This window comes from Rosa chinensis, chromosome 2, assembly GCF_002994745.2.
Source record: "Rosa chinensis cultivar Old Blush chromosome 2, RchiOBHm-V2, whole genome shotgun sequence".
Taxonomy (NCBI): domain Eukaryota; kingdom Viridiplantae; phylum Streptophyta; class Magnoliopsida; order Rosales; family Rosaceae; genus Rosa; species Rosa chinensis.
Genome location: NC_037089.1, coordinates 42,322,843 through 42,341,303, shown reverse-complemented (window position 1 = coordinate 42,341,303; position 18,461 = coordinate 42,322,843). Strand labels below are relative to the sequence as shown.

The window sequence follows — 18,461 nt, the reverse complement described above, 5'->3', positions numbered from 1 at the left end:
ATGGGGATTGTAGCAAACCTGAAACACCACAGCGTTGGATTGCAGCAGCTGCCTCGTGAAGGAACAGTCCCGACAAATATGAAGAGTAGATTCCACTGCCATAGAACACAAAGGACAGATCACTGTTTCTAACTCAACCCTTTTCAAAACTAGTCTCTCCCTTGAAGGTAAAATATCATGACACACTCTCCAAATGTGTACCTTGGCCGAGTTAGGTATATCCACCCTCCACAATTTCTTCCAAAACATTACACCCACAGACAGATCAAATGGCCTTCGAGAAGAAGATGTAGAAAAAGAAAATTGTTAAGCAGTTTTTACTGTAAACTTACCATTCTTCTCTAGTCTCCACGTCACTCTATCATGCACATCCCTAGTAGACAAAGGGATTGAGAGTATTGCTTCGGCTTCTACCATTGGGAAAGTGCCATGGATTAATATGTCATTCCATACACCAGTTTGACTCATCAGCTCACTCACCCAAGTAATATTACTAGCTGCACTGTTTCCTTCTTGAGGCATACAATTCAGCACTCCTGGAATCCAAGAATCAGTCCATATCTTCACATTAGTGCCGGAACCAATCTGCCAGTATGTGCCTTTCCTTAATAACTCGTGTGTGCCAAAAATACTTCTCCAAGAGTATGAAGGAGAAGGATGAGGTTCAACATTCCAAAAAGAATCATGTGGAAAATATTTAGCTTTAAATATCCGTGCACACAAAGACTGCGGATTATTAATCACACGCCATGCTTGTTTTGCTAACATGGCTGCATTGAACTCAGATAAATTTCGAAACCCTAACCCTCCTTCCTCTTTAGGATTACAAAGAGCCTTCCATGTCTTCCAATGGATCTTTCTTTTGTCAAGAGTACTTCCCCACCAGGGGCAAGATATTACTTAAGTTGCTCCCGAAAGTACTAGATATTTTTCAGTATGTAGTCGGACAACAAGCAAATTATCTGTAAGTGATAATATACCGTAGCTCCTCTGCACTTAGCTCGTGATTGCAGAGGATTGTTAGTGACAATTCCTCTTTTTCAGAAGAATGAGAGATTTCTTATAATTAAGAAGAATCATATGCACTCCCCAAAAAAAAAAATGCAGGGATAGTTATTAACAATTTTACTATTTTATCTTATATATTTATATAGATATATTTTTAAAGAGTGAGGACTTTTGGATCCAAACTAACACCATTCTTGATCCAATTTGCTCCTTCCGCTCATTGATAGAAAATTAGTTAAACATTTTTTGGTTTCCTTTACTTTTGCTTAGAATGTTTGGAAGTTATCTGCTCTTTTTTACCATCCAAAGACTAGTGACAACATGATCCAATGGCAAAAGCTCAGTTTATTGTATGCTAAAACTCACCTAATTTGTTCGCAGTTATGGAATGCGATGTATGATTGATTTTTAGGCATACAGCCTCATCCAGCAATAGTTATCTATGTTGCTGCTGCATATGGCTCTAGCTACTGGTCTCAAGATAGTGTCCAAAAGTTGCTCCCCTTATAATTTACTGATGGCTCTGTTAAGCATAGCAAGCGGGCTGTTATAGGACACTTGATCCTAGATGATAGTCATGATACAGGTTTTTCCCGACATGCGGATCAAAAATGGTAGGGAACGGCAACCGTTCCTGTAGGTGAATTTCAAGAAGAGAGCATGGATTCTATACTTCAAACTTTTATGCATGAATGTACTTGTACTTGTAATTTAAAACTAAAACTTAAGAGTGTCAGCAAAATGATTCATATATCTTAAATTAAAATTGATTTATCCAAAGCACAGAAAACGTCTAATTAAGAGAGAATCCATGTGCTTTTAGTTTGTGTAATCAATGTCTTCCAAATAATTTGTTTGATAGATACTAAAATTATTATTGGTTTGCTATTCAAGATATAAATGTGTAATACCCTGGAAATTCATTATTAAATTTATGATGATTTTCCAAAATTTATTAAGTTGATTTTTGGGATGATTTCATAGTTCAAGGGTGGAGTGAAATTATTTTCGGGCGATTAATTATTCGAAATGCATAGTTTAGGGGGGGTTGCGAAATCGACTTTTTGTACGTACGGAATTTGAGGAAACTTCCTTCACAAAAGTTGTAGAGCTCATCGATACGAGTTCGGGCATATGCAGAACACAAGAATCAGAGTTCGTATGAAGAAGTTATCGTGTTTGGAAAAGTTTCCATTTCGGGTATAAATACCTAACTATTTTTGGAAATTTTCCAAAAGTGTCAGTTTCCATTTTTGGCAGCCGGCCCTAATCTCTCTCTCCGCTCTCCCCCGAAACCGAAAACAGAGCATAACTTCTCCGGCCATTTTCTCACATCTCCGACCATCGTTTGAGGTGAAACCAAGCCCAGATCGACTCCTCCCTGTGAGTCGACTGGTGGTCACCGTTTTCCTTCTCGAGGCGGCTACGCAGCGGTGGAGCTCGAAACCGATCCGAGCCCGAAAACGAACCAGCTACGATTTCTCCAAGCTCCGGCCATTAAAACTCGAGGTTCTTCGCTTGTTGAACTCGCCTCAACTTTCTGAACAAGCACCAAGAAGGACCGGACCTGAAGTGATCGATTTCACATTGAACGGAGCCTCATCGGAAAACTGGAGAAATTCCGGCCAAACCGGACTGTTTTAGGTAATTCGACCACTTCCACTCATTTTCTGACTTCGTGCTAGTTATGAAAGTTTCTCAGATCGATGAAACGAAGAGGGGTAGCCTGGCCCCGAAGCTGTTGGCGGTGGTCGACGGTGGCTCTGCCTCTAATTTTGGTGACCTTTTCCGGCCACCTCCGGGGGTCCCAAGGGCAGTTTCCGCCCATTTTTATGTTCTACATGTTTATACAATCATTACGATATATAGCATGTGAATTTTGGAGATCGTATGATTAAGTTATGAATTTTTACATTTCGATCGATTTCGATCGTTCGATTTGTGACTGTGAAGACCAGACCGTCTGATGGACTTGTAGTTTTATTATGTTGATCGTATGACTGTCCTGATGACTTTTTGTGGTCACGGGCGAAGATCCGACCGTTGGATCTTCGTATAATTGTGAAATAGTGATTTGGAAGGCGATTAATGAGAATCCGACCGTCGGATTTTCATATAAATTTGTGGAGATGTTAGTAAAGGCGATTCAGGAAGATCCGACCGTTGGATCTTCGTGATAATTTAGTAGGATGATCCTAAGGGCGATCTGTGAGGATCCGACCATTAGATCATCGTTTATTTTTGTTATGAGTTGTTGGCTAAATTCAAGTCACATTTGATTAGGTGTTTGACGGTTTGATTTGGCAGACGATTTGTGATTCATATTTCGAGCTGTTAAGAAGACGCAGCGGGATTAGAGGTGAGTAAATCTCACATGGTTCATTTACGAATGGAATTTCTTTAATTACATTTAGTTGTTATGTTTGAAAATGAATTTTAAGAAAATGAGATTTAAAGTATATAAGAAAATGAATTTCTCGGTTTTTACTACGTGTGAACTATAATTGGTATTAGTAGTCATTCATGTGTGGGTGACTACGTATATATATATATATATATATATATATATTTACGTGGAATATATATATATATATATATTGGATGATATGGCATTGGGTGAAGTATTGACTTGATTGATTCATGATTTGATTTGGGAAATTATTAAGCATGTGGAATTCGATTTTGAGAATGGCATGGAGATGAGAACATATTATTTGGAATTGGTTTTGATATTGTTGAGCTTGTGGGAGATGAGGAAGCAATATTTTGTGATGATCTATGTGAGTGCCTGCGTGGTGGCATGTGTGATGATATGTGTGAGTGCTTGTGTGATGGCATGTTTGAGGATCTGTGTGATGATATGAGTACATTGTGCGGCTTGGGGGATAACTTTGTGTTATCGCGCTCTTGGGTACATGTTACTGAGGGAAGTATTATCGTAAGGCTGAACCTCGGCCAAGGTGACAGGTTACGAAACAGTTAGAGCTTTAGTCTGTCCGCCGTTGTACTGCTTGGGGGATAACCTCGTGTTATCGTGCTCTTGAGTACGTTGTACTGCTTGGGGGATAACTTTGTGTTATCGTGCTCTTGAGTACATGTTTGTAAAAGTATGTTTCGTGTGAGTTGTTGGTTAGTTAATTTATTTCATTTTTCATTTCTATAGTTTGATTTCTTTATCTATTCTCTTTATGATTTCTTTTGTTCGTTTTAATGTAATCTCCTGAACTAAGTTTCTATGCAGGGATTACTATGATTTCTTTTGTTTGATTTTAATGTAATCTCCTGAACTAAATTATATGCAAGGATTACTATGATTTCTTTTGTTTAATTTTAATGTAATCTCCTGAACTAAACTATATGCAGGAAGTACTATGATTTCGTTTATTTGTTTAATGTGATCTCCTAAACTAAGTTTCTATGCAGGGATTACTGATTTTGTTTAATTCTTATTGTGTGTACGGTTGTGGGTTGTGATCCGTAGCGATCGTGAAATGAGTTGAGATGTCATGATTTTGGCAAACGCTTTATGTTGAGGGGAGTGAGTGTGATTTTGTGGTCATGCTGTTGAGGCAAATGATTGGTGATCTGATAAATTGTGGGGACATAGAGTGTTTAAGATATTTGGAGTTAATTGTGTGATTGAAGTTTGTGGGAAAAGTGATAAAATGATTTGAGAGACAAAGTATGTGGGTGATAGTGAGTTGAAATGATTGAGCATGATATTGATTATTATGCACTTGACGTTTGTGTTGTGATGATTGCTTATTGATTTTGTTAGACTGAGATAGTGAAAGCATGTTTTTGTGGAATTAAATGTTAATGCTTTAATTGTCTCACGAATTGAGGAATTATAAGCATGAGTGACGTGAGTCACTTTAATTGAGTTTACTCATACGGGCTGAAAAGCTTACCGGGTTTGTTTTGTTCATTCCTGGTGCACTATTTCTATGGTGTAGGGGTTTTTGTGCAGGATAGATTATTGATTAATTGTCGTCGAAGCTGAGGTGATGTTGCTACTGTAGCTTGGACGTAGTATGGTGCTTTGGTTTTAGTCTTCCGCTGTGTACTGAGTTGTGGTAGGTGTGTTTACTTATTGAATTGTCATTCAGTTTGATTTGTAAACTATCTGTAATGTAATATGTGATTCTAAAGAACGAGTCGGTATTGACATTGCGAGCTCAATTCGTGTAGTTGCTTAATTTATTTGAAAATTTTTCTAAGAGTCTTCTTATGATTGTTTGTTCTCGCGTTTCGGATTTGAATTCCTTTATTCAAAATTCGGGGTGTGACAAAATGATTGCATCTCCTGCACTTTATTGTTCGATACAACGCCCGCTTTCTCAGTAGAAGCCTCCACCACGTGAAATGTTCAAATTCAATGTGTAGTATTGTAGCCAGGTACAGTGCATGTGCATGTGGTGATCTTAGTTCATGATGATGAAGGTTAATGTCTCATGCATTCCCAATATAGTGCAGCATCCACCTTAGAGGTTGAAACCTATATTTCTGTCCAAGCCACTGATCAGGTTCCTTAAATTGATGGTCGAATCTTATAATTACTTTTTAGAGGAGCTGAACAAGGTCTCGCTCAATAATGATGAACTTGTTTAGCATGTAGGGGAGTGGCACAGCATGCATCTTGTTCTCTTTGCAGGTGGAGTTGGAAGTCAATCTGGACCTTTTTTGGTAGCATTAAAAATGATATGTCCATAACTTGGGTTTCTTTATAGGATGCCCTGCATTGTTAGAATTGCTCAGAGTGAAGTGGGGATACCAGTAGACTTTTGAGGCATGACGCATGTTCGATGAATTAAGGTTTAGTACTATTTCTTCTTTCTTTCTTTCTTCTTCTTCTTTCTTTTTTTGTTTTTTGTTTTTGTTTTTTGGTCACAAAGAAGCCTAATAAACTGAAAACAGAAAAAGCAAAAAAACTACTTATTCTGGGCATTCCCAGTTCTTCTAGGCCTAGTAATCTCATCGATGGTAAGCCTAAAGTGCGTGAACAGAGGGAGAATTAAATATGACGAACCCAAAATCGCTCTCATTCGAGATGGTTTAGTACTATTAATCCTTGCTGTTATGAATATTCATGGTTTATTACTTGATCGAGTGTTGCAGTAGTACGATGGTTTAAGGGGTTTTCTACTTTGTCTTCAACTGCGAAGAAAAGATTTGATAAAACTCGATCATTTCTTGTCATCAACAAAACAAATAATGTACGTACATGTACATCAAACTTATCTCACTGAACTATAGTTTTGGTATGTCTGCCATCAATAACAACATCATCCGGGAACATTCTTTGTCTCAAGCATAAGAAGCGCAACGAAAATGGTCATAATAATCACAAAGCTAGCAAAGAAGAAGAAGAGAACAAACTGTTGAAGGCAAATCGACTTAGTGTGCCTTATCAAACTAGGAGTAGTAATAGGAGAGAAGGTTGTAGAATTCCTAATCATACTCGGATTAGTATTCCTTGTAACATTAGAACATGTACTTTGTAATCCCTATATATAGGGCTCCTATTCTCAATAATAAAATTAGACAATTCTCTCTACAATTTTCTCTCGAATCTCTTTTCCTTAAACACGTTATCAGCACGAGCTTTAACCAAAAACCCAAAAATATTCTTCATCACCACAGCTCCTAGCCCACGCTAGCCTCACCTGCGCGCCTGCCCCTGCAGCACCTACGCGCCCCTGCGCATGTATCCCTGCTGCCCCTGCAGCACCAACGCACACCAACTACATCCTTTTTCCTTTCCTGCGCAAGTCTGTCTACTTGCAAGCCTCGAAACATCTAGTTCGGAACCTCAGATCAAAATATTTTCTTTATCAAAGTTGTTCGTCTCTGTGTCTTCTATCCGACCTCAGAATTTCAACCCTTTTGGAGTCATTTTGAGGACCAGCACATAAATCGAAGTGAGAGCTGTTCAGAAGAAATTCTGCTCCTAATTTCAACAAGTAAGTTTTAAATTAAAGTTCCCGCTTTTGAAATTTTAATTTCTCTTTCTTTTTCTTCGGGGACTTGCAACCTCTCTTCTTCTTCATCCCACCTTTCTTATAACGTGGGTTCGATTATTTGAGAAAGCGGAATCGTGGGGATTCACGCAATTAACGAACTAAGAGCGTTCGTAAGACTTCGAACTAAGAGCATCCATAAGCATCGATTTAACGAACTAAGAGCATTCGTAAGCTACGGACTAAGAGCATTCGTGAGCATCGATTTTGACCATTCAAACATCATTGTTTCGGTTTAATCCAAATATTCTTGGAAATCGATTTCTTGGTAGCATTAAGGCTCAGAAATCTTATATTAGTTTTCGTGGAAGCATTGACTCTGAAACTAATACGTTCTTGCTTTCCTTTTCAGGATGTCAGACTTGAACAAGCTCGATTTTACTCCATTAGATTCTACGGGCACGGATATTTTCCTGTGGGCTCATGTTGTTGAGTTCCACCTAATTGCCCTTGATTTATTGCCTACAATCCAGGAGTCTTGTTCTAAAAGAACCACTCAAGGCCCTCAAACTGAGATAGATAATTCCAGGGCATTTACCCTGATGAAGCAACACATGGAGATGGCTCTCCAGTTTGAGTACATCAATGAGGATACCACTAAGAACCTTTGGGGTTGCTCCTCGTAAAACATTTTAGTGATGTTCATGATTTTCCGAACTTAGAAGCATGATGGAATAATATCCGCTTCTCTAAACTCTGAATGAGTTACGAAATATTGTTCGGAAGCTCTCCGCTTCTGATTATTGATGCATGACTGTGAAAAATCACAAAAGAACAATTGATTGAGAAAACCCTAACATGACCATAGGGGTCATGACGTTGAGGGTATAAGGATTGGAATCCATGGCGCCACTTTTGGCCATGGTAACACTATTCCAACGCCATTGGTCCTAGGGACCATATGTATTGTGTCAATACATCTCAATCAAGAGAGCATCCTCTTCATGGTATTTTATGGAGTACCTGATCAATGATGATCAAGATATTGAGCTATAGAAGACTTTAAATCTGGCGATGTAGACAAAATGCCGCAGATTTTTATCTAGAATAGTCTTTTATTTTCCGAGAATTATGTAATGGCAATATGCATTAGTCAATGAATGACATTTTGTATTAATTCTATCTTATGTGGCGCATCGAATTAAATATGATGTCTAGAAAAGTAATTGAGATTAGTGGTACTTAAGAGAGCCTTGCTCCACCGACATCTCTCTTTACTTCCCTGGTCATATTTGATTAGAGTTACCAAACTGAAAGAGTGACTACGGTTTGTCTACGATTTGATTTTTATTTTGGATTAGATTATGGTCACGAAACTTTGATGTAATCATTGGCTATTATTAATAAAGTCTCGATTTATTTTATCTCATGTCATGGACATATGTTTCGAACTTTATTACTTCAAAGATATAAGAGCCAATGGTTTTCAAGTGGAAACACATTGTGAGAATGGACAAGAGTTCCTTTGCATCACCTCTAATGACTACGGACATAAACTAGTATTAGAGAAACTTATGTGTCGCTCTAGTGGGTTGTATGCAACCACTATTCGAGTCATTGAATCCATCCATGTCATGAGAGATGATTTATGGGATTCTGACATATATAGGCTTTAGCATGACCGTTTGGGATACCCTGGTCGTGATATGATGATCCGTATATTAAAGACTTCACACGGACATCTATTTTTAAGAACGAAAAGAAGTAAAACTCGAAATTTGGATCAAGGAGGAGCACCTGAGCCTCACGGCGCCTTTCCCCTTCAAGTCCGGCCATCACAAGCTGGCGCCACCATCCCGCTGCTGGCCAAGGGTGGCTTTGATGCCACCACTGCTCCCCTGACTCCAATTTCTACTTCTAAAGTCAATTGTGACTTTGTGGCTCAACCAAAAGCCTCATTGGTTGTTTCTAAAGCCCATCATTCGTTCTGCAAAGCCTGCTCTTTAGCAAAATTAGGATCGAGACCATCCTATGCAAAGGACACTAAAGAAAATATACCATTCTTACAACGAATCCAAGGTGATATTTGTGGACCTATTCAACCACCATGCGGACCATTTAGATATTTTATGGTGTTGGTTGATGCATCGACACGCTGGTCACATATCATGCTATTGTCCACTAGGGACGCTGCATTTGCTAAACTCCTAGCCCAAATAATTAAGCTAAGGGCTCACCACCGTGATCATCCTATGAAGTCTATAAGGTTAGACAATGCTGGGGAGTTTACATCAAAAACTGTTGATGATTATTGCATGCCCATTGGGATAGAAGTTGAACATCCAGTTCCTCATGTTCACACCCAAAATGGTCTCGCAGAAGCCACCATTAAACGATTACAAATGGTCGCTAGGGCATTGGTAATGCGCACCAATCTCCCTATTTCTGCTTAGGGCTATGCAATATTGCCTGTAGCTGTCCTTATTCGTCTGAGGCCCACTTCCACTCAACCCTTTTCTGCGTCCCAGATGGTGACTGGGTATGAGCCTAATGTCTCACACTTACGCATATTTGGGTGTGCAGTTTATGTGCCAATTGCCACCCCACAGCGCACCAAAATGGGTCCTTAACGACGATTAGGCATTTACGTTGGATATGATTCTCCAACAATTGTCCGCTATTTAGAACCCTTGACAAGCGATCACTTTACCGCTAGATTTGAGGATTGCCACTTCGATGAGACAGTCTTCCCGTCGTTAGGGGGAGATAAGAACATCAATGTTCAACAGGAACGACAGGAATTGTCGTGGTCTGTCCCCACTCTGTCTCATCTTGATCCCCGAACCGCACAGTCCGAATTTGAAGTGCGGAGAATTCTCGATCTTCAAAACGTAGCAGAATCGATGCCTGATGAGTTTTCTGATATCGCTAAAGTGACGAGATCACATATACCTGCTGCAAAAGTGCCTGCAAGGATTGATGTCCCTAAAATTAAAGGACATAACGCCACCTCAAGAGTACATGAGTATGGCGCCAACGTCCCCACCCTTGGTGACATTGTGGCTAGGCCTACGGCTCCTGCCAGGAAGCGCGGGAGGCCTATCGGTTCGATGGATTCTCGCTCAAGAAAGAAAGTGAGTTTGGCATAAAATAATCCATTAATCATCGATGTAAATGATTCATCTCATGAGAATATTCTGGATTATGGTTATGTCCAAGAGACATCATTGGGGGACGCTCCAATGTCAGAACCAATTCCAGATAATAGAAAGATCTCCATGAATTACACTAGTGTACATGAGATGATGGATAGGAATTCTATGGCAATTGATGATGCATTTGCATATCATGTTGCAAAAGGAATCATAGAATATGATGATATCGAACCTCGCTCTGTCGAAGAATGTCAACGAAGAGCGGATTGGCCTAAATGGAAAGATGCGATCCAAGCTGAATTAGATTCACTAGCAAAGAGACAGATATTTGGGCCTATAACGCAGACACCCCCAGATGTAAAACATGTTGGTCATAAATGGGTCTTTGTTAGAAAGCGTAATGAGAAAAATGAGGTGATTAGATATAAAGCCCGCCTCGTGGTGCAGGGTTTCTCACAACGCCCTGGAATCGACTACGAGGAGACATATTATCCCGTAATGGATGTTATAACGTTCCACTACCTTGTCAGTTTGGTAGTTTCCGAAAAACTTAACATGCAGCTTATGAATGTGGTTACAGCATATCTCTATGGGGATCTAGGTTCAGAGATATATATGAAGGTTCCAGATGGACTTCAATTACCCAAATCAAGTGGCTCTAAAAGACGGAGCGCGTTTTCAATAAGATTAAAACGCTCACTATGTGGATTAAAACAATCCGGACGGATGTGGTGTAACTGTCTAAGTGACTACTTGATCTTGATTGGGAAGGGATATATTAATAACGAAATATGTCCATGCGTGTTCATAAAAAGAACAAGTTCCGGATTTGCAATCCTAGCAGTTTATGTCGATGACATGAACCTAATTGGAACTCTAGATGAGTTAAAGGAAACTGCTACATATTTGAAATCAGAATTTGAGATGAAAGATTTTGGAAAAACACGGTTTTGTCTCTGTTCAGAACTCGAGCACCGTAGTGATGAGATTTTGATCCATCAGTCTGCATATACTCAGAAAATCCTAAGGCGCTTTAATGAAGATAAAGCAAAGCCTATGAGTACTCCCATGATCGGCCGTAGTCTTGAGCCCGGAAAAGATCCGTTTCGTCCAAAGGATGAGGACGAAGAACCATTAGAGGCCGAAGTGCCCTATTTAAGTGTAATAGGCGCATTATTGTACTTATCTCAATGCACAAGACCGAATATCCCATTCGCAGTGAACTTGTTAGCTAGACATAGCTCTGCGTCAACAAGCCGCCATTGGATTGGTGTAAAGACAATCTTTCGATACCTAAGAGGTATGATTGATATGAGCCTATTTTATCCCTACAGAGAGAAGAGGAATGACGGAAGAATGGGATCGGACCCCATTAGGAATGGAGCCACTATCCACCATGACAAAGTGGCCGGCCATATTGCCGCCAACGCTGCCACCACCACCAAGGGTGGCCGGCCTCACCCTATCCCCCTCCATCAAAACGACAATGATGTTTTGATGGGTTTTGCTGATGCAGGGTACCTCTCTGACTCTCATAAAGGTCGCTCCCAAACAAGTTATGTCTTTACCATGGGAAGCACTGCGATATCTTGGAGGTCTACAAAGCAGACCCTTGTTGCTACTTCCTCAAATCATGTAGAGATTATTGCTCTACATGAAGCTGTGCGTGAATGCATATGGCTAAGGTCTGTAATTAGACATATTCAAGGAAGTTGTGGTTTGAAGTCTACCACGGATGAACCTACATGCATTTATGGGGATAATGGAGCTTGTATTGAACAAATGAAGTTAGGTTTCATCAAAAGCGACAACACCAAACATATATCGCCTAAGTTCTTCTATAATCAGCAACAACAATCACTTCTAAAGATTGAAGTGAATCAAATCCGATAAGAGGATAATGTAGCGGACTTATTCACTTAGTCGTTACCTAAATCCACCTTCGAGAAACATGTAAAGAGCATCGGATTGAGAAAGCTATCCGAACTCCCATGATTGTAGTAATCAGGGGGAGATATCGACATCAGGGGAGTTATGATGTCTACATGTTCAATCTCGAAAAGTGAAGGATGTGTTGTGCTCTTTTTGTCCTTCGACCAGGGTTATTTTTGTCCCACAGGATTTTTGTTATCTGGCAAGGTTTTTAACGAGGCAACAGATCATGAAGCATCACCACCAAGTTTGAGCGGCACAAGGGGGAGTGTTGAAGGAAAATCAACTTAGTGTGCCTTATCAAACTAGGAATAGCAATAGGAAAGAAGGTTCTAGAATTCCTAATCATACTCGGATTAGTATTCCTTGTAACATTAGAACATGTACTTTGTAATCCTTATATATAGGGCTCCTATTCTCAATAATAAAATTAGACAATTCTCTCTACAATTCTCTCTCGAATCTCTTTTCCTTAAACACAAACTTCATTTTGCAGAGCATGGTGAGGAAGCCTTGGCCAATAATAAAAGTGAATAACATGTTAACCGAGACATTGATGGCCTGTCCAGCTGATCGGATTTCCAGAGGACATATCTCACTAGGCACCAACCACCCCAACAGACCCCAAGACCATGCAAATCCCGCTACGTATGCACAGATCAAGAACAGGAGAAAATCGGCTTTGCCTTTTGCCAATGATCCTTCTCCACGGAAGCCAAACTTCAATGCAATCATGATGGCAACAGCGATCTGACAAATGATCATTTGCACACCACCTTCGAGGAACAGTTCTCTTCTTCCAATCGTATCAACTGTGGCGATTGAAACCAAGGTAGCGATGGTATTAACGGTGCCAGTGATGACTGCAGAAATGAGGGAAGCATCAACTCCCATACCTAAAGTCTTGAAAGAACAGGTGCATAAAACATGATCACATTGATGCCGGTAAGTTGTTGGAAGAAAAGAATGAGACAGCTAATAACAAGTTGAGGCCTATATTTGGGCTATGCTAAGTTTCTCCATGGATTCTCCACTTTCTTCGCAGCAGCATCACTTGGATTAATAAGGTCTTGGAACTCATCGTCTACGTTTTTTGTGCCACGAACCTTTTTGTAACATTGTTTTGGCCTTCTCAGGATAACCTTTCTGTAGAATTGAATTTGGAGTGTCAGGTAAAAAAAAAAGTGCTACTACGCTCATCACCAGTGTCGGGATGGCTACAAGAGCTAAAGAAACTCTCCACCCATGCATGTCCGCCCTTGATCTTCGAATTGCTATAGTTAACAAGATTAATTAATTGGCCACTAGAATACCAAGCGTGACGACTATGGCAAAGCCAATGTTAAGTTCCCCTTTAATCTTTGCTGGTGCCATCTCTGCTAGATAAACAAGAACAGCCTTCATCCCAAGTATGGTTTCAAATTAGCTAGCAGCCTAGCATTTATATGTATAATTTTATATGGAGTATAATTGCATGTATTGGGGTTATTTCTTCAAGCCTTTTTTTCTTTTTTTTCTTTTGGTAAAGCAATTCTATTAGAAGCACATAAAATATTTAATCAATTAGCCAAACACTTCTTTCGTATTCAATCGAAAGCGGTAACTAGAAAAGAATCTACATATCATATGCTTCTTCGAAAAGTTTTCTTTTCTTTTTACTTTTAGTAAACTCAAAAACCATTTAAACACTGTAGAAAGAGCATGATTTTGTAGTTTTAATGGAGTCCCGAACAAGCCTTCATAAGAGAAAAAAAAATAAAAAAGATGATGCATATATGCATGCTACTTGATTAGCAAATCCAACACCAAAACCGAGTAAGTGACGACCAATAATTAGTAGCACAATGCTGTTGGCAATACCATTTAGAACAGAACCTAAGAGAAAAACAAGGCCTGCCACAAACATGAAGACTTTTCGACGAATCTCCTAGTTACTAATGAAGCAAAGAAGAAAGCCACCAAAGCTTCAAGGTAGAGGGAAGAGGTGAACAAGGTGAGGATCTGGCACTCAAATTTGCAATACATATTGTTACCATCACCAGACTCATTCTTTATCTTTTTTGCCACAGATCGGAAGAACTTGCTCAACAAAAGCTCCATCGAAGTCACTCCTCCTGAGATACCAATATCATATCCGAAGAGGAGACTGCCTGAGGCCGCCACCCTATGCAGGTGAAGACCACAAAGAGGGTGATCCTTCATAACTCCTACCCCCCACCCTCTATGGTAAAAGCACCCACAGCCATATATTGTTCTAGCTAGCTAAAGCCTTTCTTGCCTAAAACGGTGCCTAAATGAATGAGAGACAAGTATGATTTGCTCTTTCTACTTTTCCAAATGTTACAGAATGTCTCTAACTCTCTATCTCTCTAGTCTCTGTATATATTGTTAGCTCTTTCCTTGCATACTACTAAAACACTGTTAGTCCTTTGTTTTTGAACAAATCACAAACGACTTCCATTAAGTTGCGAATCATGCGCCAAACTAAAGGCACATCACAAATTCACAACATGCACTACTCTCATACTCGTATTTTGGATGTCATATCTGGTATTTCAAAAATGAAAAAAAAAAAGATGCCCATTGTGAATTTAGGCACCCGGTATGTGTCATACTATGTTGAGTATACTATTTCGGATATGTCACTATAATTATCTGGTATATGTCATACTATTTTAAGTATATTAGGGCAACTCCAACCATAGGCTCTATTTGAGGGTGCTATTCTCATTTTAGCACCCCCTTGTTGCACTATTCATATATGACTTAATTCTCATCTCCAACAATGAGGTGCTATATGGGTGCTATTTTCACTATTCTTGATTAAATATAATATGAGTGTAATGTTGATGAATATTATATTAAAAGTATGTTAATATAGTTAAATAAGGTAAACAATTGTGAAGGAGATGGAGGATATTTGGTGTGAGGAAATAGAAAAGAATGGGTTGATATTTATAGAATTTCCCGCAATTTACTGTTCCAATAGGTATATATTTTTTCCCTCAATTTTCTGGTAATTTTTTAAATTTTTTGGAACAAAATAGAAATAATAGCCCTTGATTTAATAAGAGCCATTGATAACTTTTTTTCCTCAAATCTGAGCCATCAGATTAAATAAGGTCAATTTGAGTAAAAGCAAATAATAACCCATTTGCTGGGCCCCATGAACAGTATCCGAGTCTTGGTCTTGGAAAAGTCTCAAATATGAGACTTGGGATGAGCCCAAGTCCTATAATTTTAGGACCAACTCCCCCTAAAAAGCATTGTTGGAGATGAAAAGTCTTATAATTCAACAAAATCTAGTTTTGAACCCTATGGTTGGAGTTGCCCTTAGGCCAGATTACCAATGGGCTTGTTGTCATGCGGTCCAAGGCATGTAAGCATTTATAGACCCAAGATGGTGTCAGTGCGCCCATATCTACCTAAGCGGTAAATGCTCTTTACTTTCCTTTCTACCTAAGCGGGATGCATGTAAGCATTTATAGACCCAAAATGTGGTTGTACATATGTACGGCCCATATCTACCTAAGCGGTTTTGATGTTGTTTACCCGAGCGAGACAATAATCGGGAAAACAACACCCTTGTTGTATAGTCCACGATTGTATTCAATGCCAACTCGGGTTGGCACTTCATCGTGCTGAGGTTCCAATCGTTGATCACAAAATATGAAAAAGAGAAAACAAAATATAAACTTAAGGTTCTTGACTGGATGACAAGGACAACGCCGACAAATAAAATTCTTCATATCATGGTTCGTACAAAGACGAGTTGCTAATTAGAATGCCATCTGAAGTAATTCGATAGGGATCCTTTTGGGATGACAAGCCGATGTTGAAACTAGAATCCAGCAGTTTCCCTACTCTGAAAAAGAGTCACTATGTAATAATTACAAATATTTTTGGTTATGTACACGTGAAAAATTGTGTGATAAAATTTATTTTCATTTTAGTTGTTGCATGTCATTGGTACCTTATACCCTAAATTCTTAATTGTGTATGTTGGTATATATATACCTCCCGGGTACAAATATCGGAAGCACAAAACTCGTCTAGCCACAAAAGAACAGCAAAGTACCTTTGAGCAGGGTTCCCGATAGGCCGATACCCCTCCGGTCGGTATCGGGAACTCAATCGTCTCACATTGGGCGCAAAGAAATTGCATCTCCCCAAATCCTCTACAAATGGATCATCTCTAACACCCCGAAAATGTAACTGTTTACTATGGCTTTCCATTATCTTTATCTAATAATGATATTGACTTAAGCATCGGAGCGTCGAAGGCCGGCACACTTGGTCTTCTCTCATCGGAGCGTCGAAGGATGCGGAGTTCAAAGTCATACACTATAATCCTTTGGTCATTGAGGAGGATGCGGAGCTTGAAGTCATACACCATAATCCCTTATTCATTGAGGCCGATATTCCCATGGAGGAAGAGAGTCCTTCACTAGCTTGTGATGATGAAGAAATTGAAGAGCCAAAGAATTTGTCTCCTCCCACATCCAAAGTGATCCATCATGAGCGTCCCAAGGTAGAGACTAAAACATTGAGCACTTATATTCTTAATGAGAGGATTGGGATCAAGGTACTTTTACCTCCCAATCTAGCATTAAGTGATCAATGTTTCTACAATAAGGTGATGGATTGGAAAGGAGCATTTGCTATCCTCAAGAGATTCTACCACCTATTGTTCCTATGAGCATCATTTCTACACTAATTTTGAAGGAGAAGGCAAGGATAGCTCCTAAAAGAAAAATTGAGAAGAAGAGGAAGATTAAGAAGCTCCACTTTTGGTCACCGGTTGTGATATTCATGGATAACTCTTGGTCTTGCCTCTATGACATATCAAGGAGTCCCTTAGCGCTACAAAATAGGGTGGTCGCACTTGAGAAGTATCCACCTTAACAAATATTACAATCTATGGACCAGCAATGAAGTCCTTAAACAAAGCGCTCGCTAGGGAGGCAATCCTAGCACATCATTGGTAGTATTTATTTCTTTAGTAGTTTAATTTTGTGGTGAATAAAGCTTTTTGGCCATTTTTAGGAGGATGGAAGGTGTTTGGAGTTGGAAGTGTGAATAAAGCAAGAGTGTGGCAGTGAGCAGTTCTGTCCAGAAAGTTTAATTGAATTTGGGTGACTATATCTTCTATTCTACATGATATTTTGAGATGAAATTTCTGGAGCTATTCTCTTATATGTCTACTGTCTTGTATCAAAATTTGAGACACTTTCAGTCATTGGAGATCCTGTTATTTAATGGTCAATGCATGAGGGTCAGAACAGAAACAGCTACTATAGAGTGACTTTGGGAAGCTACATCCTCTACATATCAAGTTATTTGGAGCTCAAATTTTTCAGAGATATATCTTCACATGTTCTATATATTCTGGTAGAAAATTTTTCTATTTGAGCCTCTCTACCTTCAGATATGGTGTTCCAAGAAACAGGGGCCAGAAACAGGGCACAACAGAAATAGCAGGACAGATCAGTGAGTTTGGAGGGCAACTATTTTTGAATCAGAATTTATTTTCCAGTGTAACTTTACCATCAGGTAGCTTTATGAGTCTACTTTCATTTTCAGTTGGTCTCACCCTCTTTGCACCTCTGGAGCTTCAGAAATTGCAGTATTAGTGACTGAGGATCAGCAGCAGACTTCATTACAACCTGGAAACTTTGACTAGCTTTAGCTTTCATCTAATTTGGAGATAGGTGGCTTAGTTTATATGAATAGAAAGGTCTCTGAGTCTAATTTCCATTCCAAGTGGTCTCACTTCTTTATCTTTTTCTGAGTATGAGATATGGACATTTGAAGACATAGACCTCATTGCTGGAAGTTTTCTACAGTCACTAGTTTTGTTCACTCGGGTTGATTGGACTTCTTTGCACTTTCATTTCATCTTTGGAGGCCATTATAGGGTTGTTGTGAGATGTGTTGGAGGTGATCATGGCTATGAGCTTAATGGAGACCCTTGTCCTTAATCCTTGCCTATTGTGTAAAGCATTGCTCTAGGACATTCTATGTTCAAAATGGAGTCGATCTTTTTATGACCACCTTGAGCTATTATGGAGCATATGTTAAGGAAGTCAAGGCATTTGTGCCTTGAAGTGGTGTCTCATATTAGTCTTCTCCAAAGGTCGTGAGCAATTGAGGTGTCGACAAAGGTGTTTCCGTAACTTTACTCTGCATTTAGAGTTTTATTTTCGTAGTTAATTTTTGTGTTTTCAACCGGACTTCACTCTCATGCCTAACTCCAACACGGATTTAGCTTTTGAGCTCACTTTACAATATTGAGGACAATGTTGATTTTAAGTGTGGGGGTGGGGGCTCGGGCGCCTATGAAAAAAAAATTAGATTAGCTTTATGTAATTATATTTTAGTGGTTAATGCATTTTCCAACCCCAAT

The 18,461-nt window shown here is 39.3% G+C and overlaps 1 long non-coding RNA gene and 1 pseudogene across 1 annotated transcript; one reads left to right on the top strand and one right to left on the bottom strand.

Moving 5' to 3' along the window:
• The first annotated feature begins 2,498 nt into the window (after positions 1 to 2,498).
• On the top strand, positions 2,499 to 5,015 carry LOC112186304. The gene is made up of 3 exons (XR_002930734.2): positions 2,499 to 2,652; positions 3,292 to 3,367; positions 4,965 to 5,015. It is a non-coding gene; the product is annotated as an uncharacterized LOC112186304 (long non-coding RNA).
• Positions 5,016 to 6,293: 1,278 nt separating this feature from the next.
• LOC112184299 lies at positions 6,294 to 16,291 on the bottom strand (annotated as a pseudogene).
• Between the last annotated feature and the right edge of the window lie 2,170 nt (positions 16,292 to 18,461).